The following is a 5,663-nucleotide window of genomic DNA, read 5'->3' as shown; positions in this document are numbered from 1 at the left end:
CTCGTCCTCTCTCTGCTCTCTCTCGTCTCTCTTCTCTCTCCTCTCCTCTCTCTCTCTCTCTCTCTCTCTCTCTTCTCTCCTCTCTTCTTCCTCTCTCTCTTCTCTCCATCTCTCTCTCTCTCTCTCTCTCCTCTCCTCTCTCTCTCTCTCTCTCTCTCCTTTCTCTCTCTCTCTCTCTCTCTCTCTCTCCTTTTCTCTCTCTCTCTCTCTCTCTCTCTCTCTCTCTCTCTCTCTCTCTCTCTCTCTCTCTCTCTCTCTCTCTCTCTTTTATTTTTCCCCTCGGCAGTGTCTCATATGCCAACCAATTACAGGTACAGAGGGACATCAGGACAGGGCTCCCCCCCCCCTATTCTTCATCGTCTCTAATTAAAAGCTCATTTTTTTCTTTTCTTTTTTTCTTTTCTCTTTCTTCTCACATTTTTTTCTCCGCGCTTCTCCCTCTGGGCTTTCTTAGGCGCTCCGAGCAACACCTTGAAACGAACGGAGAGTCTCGCTTCTCGCCACCTCTCCCTCCTCCCTCTTTATCCTTTCTCTTGCTCTTCCTCTTGTTTATCTTCTTCCTTCCTTCCTTTCCTTCCTTCTCCTGTGTTTTATTTTTTTGTGTGCGTGATTAGGCTTGATATATATACCTTATTATTTATTATTTGTTATTATTATTATTATTTTTAAGCCTGGGCTCATTTTTTTTCTCTTTTAATCCTCTTTGCTATCATCTATTTCTTCGTGTTTCACATCCTTCCCCTACTCCTTGATTCTATTACCCTTCCCTGCCCTCCCCCCCCCTCCTGTGTTTCCCTTTTCCTTTCACACTCCTCCTTCCCTCTTTTCTTCCACACTCCTCGTTCCCTCTTTTCTTCCTTTTCCTCCTCTCCTTTTCTCCTCACTTCTCTCTTCCTCTCCCTACCCCGTACTACGCATGTATGGTAGCATCTGTTGCCGCCCCCTGACCCCTGACCCCTGACCCCTGACCCCTTTCATTTACCCGACCCTTCTCTCCCTCCCCACCCCCTCCCTCCACATCACAACCCCCCCACTACCCCTACATGCCCCCTACCCCTCCCCCCACCCAGACACCCTACCCCTCCCCCACCCAGACACCCTACCCCTCCCCCACCCACCCGCTTCCATCCGATTTTCCACGCGTTGTTGCTGATTAAGTTTCCATTTCGCGAGGGAAAGCCGCAGAGAGCGCGCAGGGGGGGGGGCTTGGGGGGGGCAGGCGTGGTGTGGAGGTGGGTCGGGGGGGGCGGGAAGGAGTAGGGAGAGGGTTCGAGTGGGCTGGAGGGTGGGTGGAAGGGAGAAAGGGAGAGAAGGGGGTTCTAGAATATGATATCATCGTCTTGCTGATGCAGCCGCCTTGTCCCTCTCTCCCTCCTCCTCCCTCCTTTTCCTCTCCCTTTTCTTCAGCATTTTCTTTTTCCTGCTTATTTAGTAGCAATTACCACCTTGAATATCATCTGAAACTTGTACAGACTGAGAGATTCATGTGTGTATTAAAAAAAAAAAAAAAAAAAAAAAAAAAAAAAAAAAAAAAAAAAAAAATATATATATATATATATATTATATATATATTATATATATATATGTGTGTGTGTGTGTGTGTGTGTGTGTGTGTGTGTGTGTGTGTGTGTGTGTGTGTGTTAGGTTTTCATTTTCTGTTTTTGTGTGTGTGTAAATTGTTAAATCATAGACGACACGGGGGGAAGAGAAAAGACTTACATCCAATTAGTCATTTTCGAATACGTTAGGCATTTTTTTTTATCATGCCGCATGAAGGACACCGAGAAAGAAAACGAGCAGTTTTAGTGAGGGGGACTATTTTGTTATATATTTTTTATATCATGATAAGTGGAAGACTGTTGAATACTCATATATTTAGAGGGAGGATTTATATTGTAATTTTTATGTCATGATACATGGGTGACAAAGGAAGATGAATACATCTATACTAAGAAAGTTTTTTATTTTTATATGTCAGAAAAGTCAGTTATATGGAGAGAGGGAGGGGAAGGAGAGGGAGAGAAGGAGGGAGAGGGAGAGGGAGAGAGAGGGAGAGGGAGAGAGAGGAGGGAGAGAGAGAGAGGGAGAGGGAGAGGGGGAGGGGGAGAGGAGAGAGAGAGAGAGAGAGAGAGAGAGAGAGGGGCTGAGGGGACAGACAGACAGACAGACAGACAGACAGACAGACAGACAGACAGAGACAGAGAGAAAGGCCGACAGAGAGAGAGAGAAACTATTATATAAATATTTCTTGTGATACACGGAGGAGGTTAATATTGGCCGTGGAACGTTGCCAATATAAGCGTAGCGGCCTCGTATTCGTTAACGCCTGCTCAAGTACAAATAAAGGAGAGAGAGAGTCAGAAGATGCCATTATTGTGACCCTGTTTGAGACGGTGAGATATTGGCACTCGGGGAACTTTGGGGGGGGGGAGATGGGAGAGCGAGAAGGGGAGGGAAGCGGGGGAGGGGAGGTAGGGGTGAGGGGCGAAGAAGGGGAAAGGGGGAGATGGGGAGGAAAGATGAGGGGAAAGAGGAAAAGGGAACAGTAGATAGAAAAAAGAAAGAGAGAGAGAGTGAGAATGGAATGAAAGACTGTGAGAAGGAATAGGAGAAATGGGGAATGGATTAAAACAGAGAGCGTACATAAACAGAGAGAGAAAATATAAAGACAGAGAGAATAAAAATTAAAAGTTTGAGAGAGAAAACATAGAGAAAGAGAATAGAAATATAGAGACGAAGAGAAAGAAAAATATATAAACGAAAGAAAAAAAAGAGTAGAGAGACATAGAGAGAGAAAAAAGGAGAAAAAGTAAGGAACCAGCAAGACAAGAAAGAAAGAGAGAAAGAAAGAAAATGAAAAGGAAAGAGAGAAAGAGCAATATCGGAGAGGAGCGTAGGGGGCGGTGGGCGTGTGCCGTTGGGCGTGGAGTGATGACAAAGGCATTGCGGGAGGGTGGGTGGGGGGGGTGAAGGAAGGGGGGAAGGGGATCAGAGGGGATTATGGTAACAAGATTTCGGATCGTAAGTGCAATTATGAAGAAATTGTGTGTACATTTTTGAAATTAGATTGCGCCTTTTTTGTTGGTATTTTTTTTCTCTTGTCTGTAATACCTGTTTTTTTTCTCACTTTTAATCTCTCTCTCTTTCTCTGTTTTACACACACACACACATACACACACACACACACACACACACACACACACACACACACACACACACACACACACACACACACACACACACACACACACACACACACACACACACACACACACACACACACGTATACATACACACACACACACACACGTATACATACAAACATACAAACATACATACATACATACATATAATTTCTCCCCTTTTCTGTTCTTTCTCCTCCTGTCTCTTCGCCTTCCGTTCCGTCATCACCTCCGCAGTGCCACCCAGAACCAGCAGTGCCAGCCCGATCGGCCGTTAGTGCCAGCGCAGCGACATTGCAACCGCCACTTGCAGGAGGAGAAGGGGAGGGGGAGGGGGGCACGCAGCCCGCCGCCATCGGATCCCGACCTTCTTGCAAAATTGCAATGTTTACTCTTGATGGTTTTAACGTGTGACAAGAATTTTTTTTTTTTTTTCATTCTTTTTTATTTAAGGGGTTTTAGTATGGTAAAGCGTCCCTCTTGTTGAGACATTAGCATTTTACGACGGGTCGTTAAAACCCCACCTTGGCGCGGAGGGGTTGGGGCGGGTATTTCTGTCCGAAAAGGAGGGGAGGGAGGGGGAGGGTTGGGGTTGGAGTTGGGGAAGAAGAACAGGAAGAATTAGGGGTAAGATAAGAGGAAAAAGGAGGATAAGGAGTAGGGGGAGGGGAAGAAAAAGGGGAAGAGGCAGGGGATGGGGAGGAGGAAGAGAGAAGAGGAGAGGTATGCGTTGGAGATGGGGAAGGGGAAGGCTACGGGAGAGAGAAAGGGGTAGGCAGAGGGGCAGGAGTGGCAGGAGGGGGGGAGGGGAAGCAGGGCATGGGGTGGTAGGCTCGTATTTTGACGTCCGGATATTCCGTGGCTCTCTTGATCTGCCTCTTGACGCCGCCTCCTCTGGCATTCTGGCTGTCGAAATGGCTTTCTTTCTACCTTTGTCTCGCGTTTCTCTCCTCCTAACTCCTATTCTTCGCCCCCAGTATCTCTTCCTTTTTTTTTCCTCCTTCCTCTGCTTGTCCCTCTTCCATCCTTCTCTCTTTTCCTTCCCCTCTTCCTTCTTTCTTCCTCTCCCTTTCCCTGCATCGTCTTGCCATCTCCCCCCTTTTCCTCCACTTCTCCCTCCCCTTCTCCCTTTCCTTCTTCCCCCTCTTCCTCCTCCCCCTCTTCCTCCTCCCCCTCTTCCTCCTCCCCCTCCTCCTCCTCCCCCTCTTCCTCCCCCCTTCCTCCCCCTCTTCCTCCCCCCTTCCTCCCCCCCCTTCCTCCCCATCCATTCCCTTTATATTCATGTCCCTATCCATCTCCTTGCATTGGCCATCCGTTATCACTCGAAAGGCCTGGGACGATAGACGACGCCTTTGGCCGGCATCCGGAGCAGGGGGAGGAGGGGGGGGGAGAAAGGGGAAGGTAGAGGTAGGGGAAGAGGAAGTGGAGGTGGAGAAGAAGAAGAAGGAGGAGGAGAAGAAGAAGAAGAAGAAGAAGAAGAAGAAGAAGAAGGTGGAGGGGAAGAGGAGAAGCAGAAGGAGAAGGGTGGGAAAGGAAAGGGGAGAAGCAAGTAGAGGAGGTAGTGGAAGTGGTGCCGTAAGAGTAAAAGGAAGAAGTAGAAAGGGAAAAGACGGGGGAGAGGAGAGAAAGAAACTGGATTAAGAAAAAGAAACAGAAAATTAGAAGGAAGAAAGCGAGAAGAAAATAAAGAAAATTAAGAAAGAAGTAAAGGAAGAGAGAAAAAGAAAACGAACGAGGATAAGGAGAAAGAGAAAGAACAAGAAAGGGGAGGCAGAGGAGACGGCGTCGTGAGAAAGTTCGCCTGTCTTGAGGCTCCTTCTTGTTCTCCTTTTCCGCTTGGCTTGGCTCCGCGATTAGCTTCCCCTTCCCCCCCCACTCCCCTTCCCCCCCCCACTCCCCTTTCCCCTTCATCCTGTGTCCTTTCCTTGCTTCCCACCCTTCCTCCCCTCTCCTTATTTTTCACCCTCTTTCTTCCGTCTTCTGCTCTCCCCTCTCCCCTCTCTCCTCCACCCTTTCCCCTCTCCTACCCTCTCTATCCTCCATCCTCTCCCCTCCTTCTCCCCCCCTCCCCCCTCTACTTAACTCCATCGAAGGGCAGAGTGTTACGCCTTCTCCCTCCAACCCTAAAAATGCGTTTTTATCGCCTGTAACGAACGTCTTAAACGCAGACGAAGACACGGCCGAGGAAGCGTAATGCGCGTTGAACGTAGTGTCGTGTGTGTGTGTGTGTGTGTGTGTGTGTGTGTGTGTGTGTGTGTGTGTGTGTGTGTGTGTGTGTGTGTGTGTGTGTGTGTGTGTGTGTGTGTGTGTGTGTGTGTGTGTGTGTGATGTGTGATGTGTGATGTGTGATGTGTGATGTGTGATGTGTGATGTGTGATGTGTGTGATGTGTGTGATGTGTGCGCGTTTTCTTCTGTTCACTTCCATTAAATTCAGTATTGTTGAAGCTGAGAAAAACAAAAACAAAATATAAATGAACCAT

This window comes from Penaeus monodon, chromosome 40 (genome assembly GCF_015228065.2).
Source record: "Penaeus monodon isolate SGIC_2016 chromosome 40, NSTDA_Pmon_1, whole genome shotgun sequence".
In the NCBI taxonomy this organism is placed as follows: domain Eukaryota; kingdom Metazoa; phylum Arthropoda; class Malacostraca; order Decapoda; family Penaeidae; genus Penaeus; species Penaeus monodon.
Note: the sequence above shows the minus strand (reverse complement) of the source record.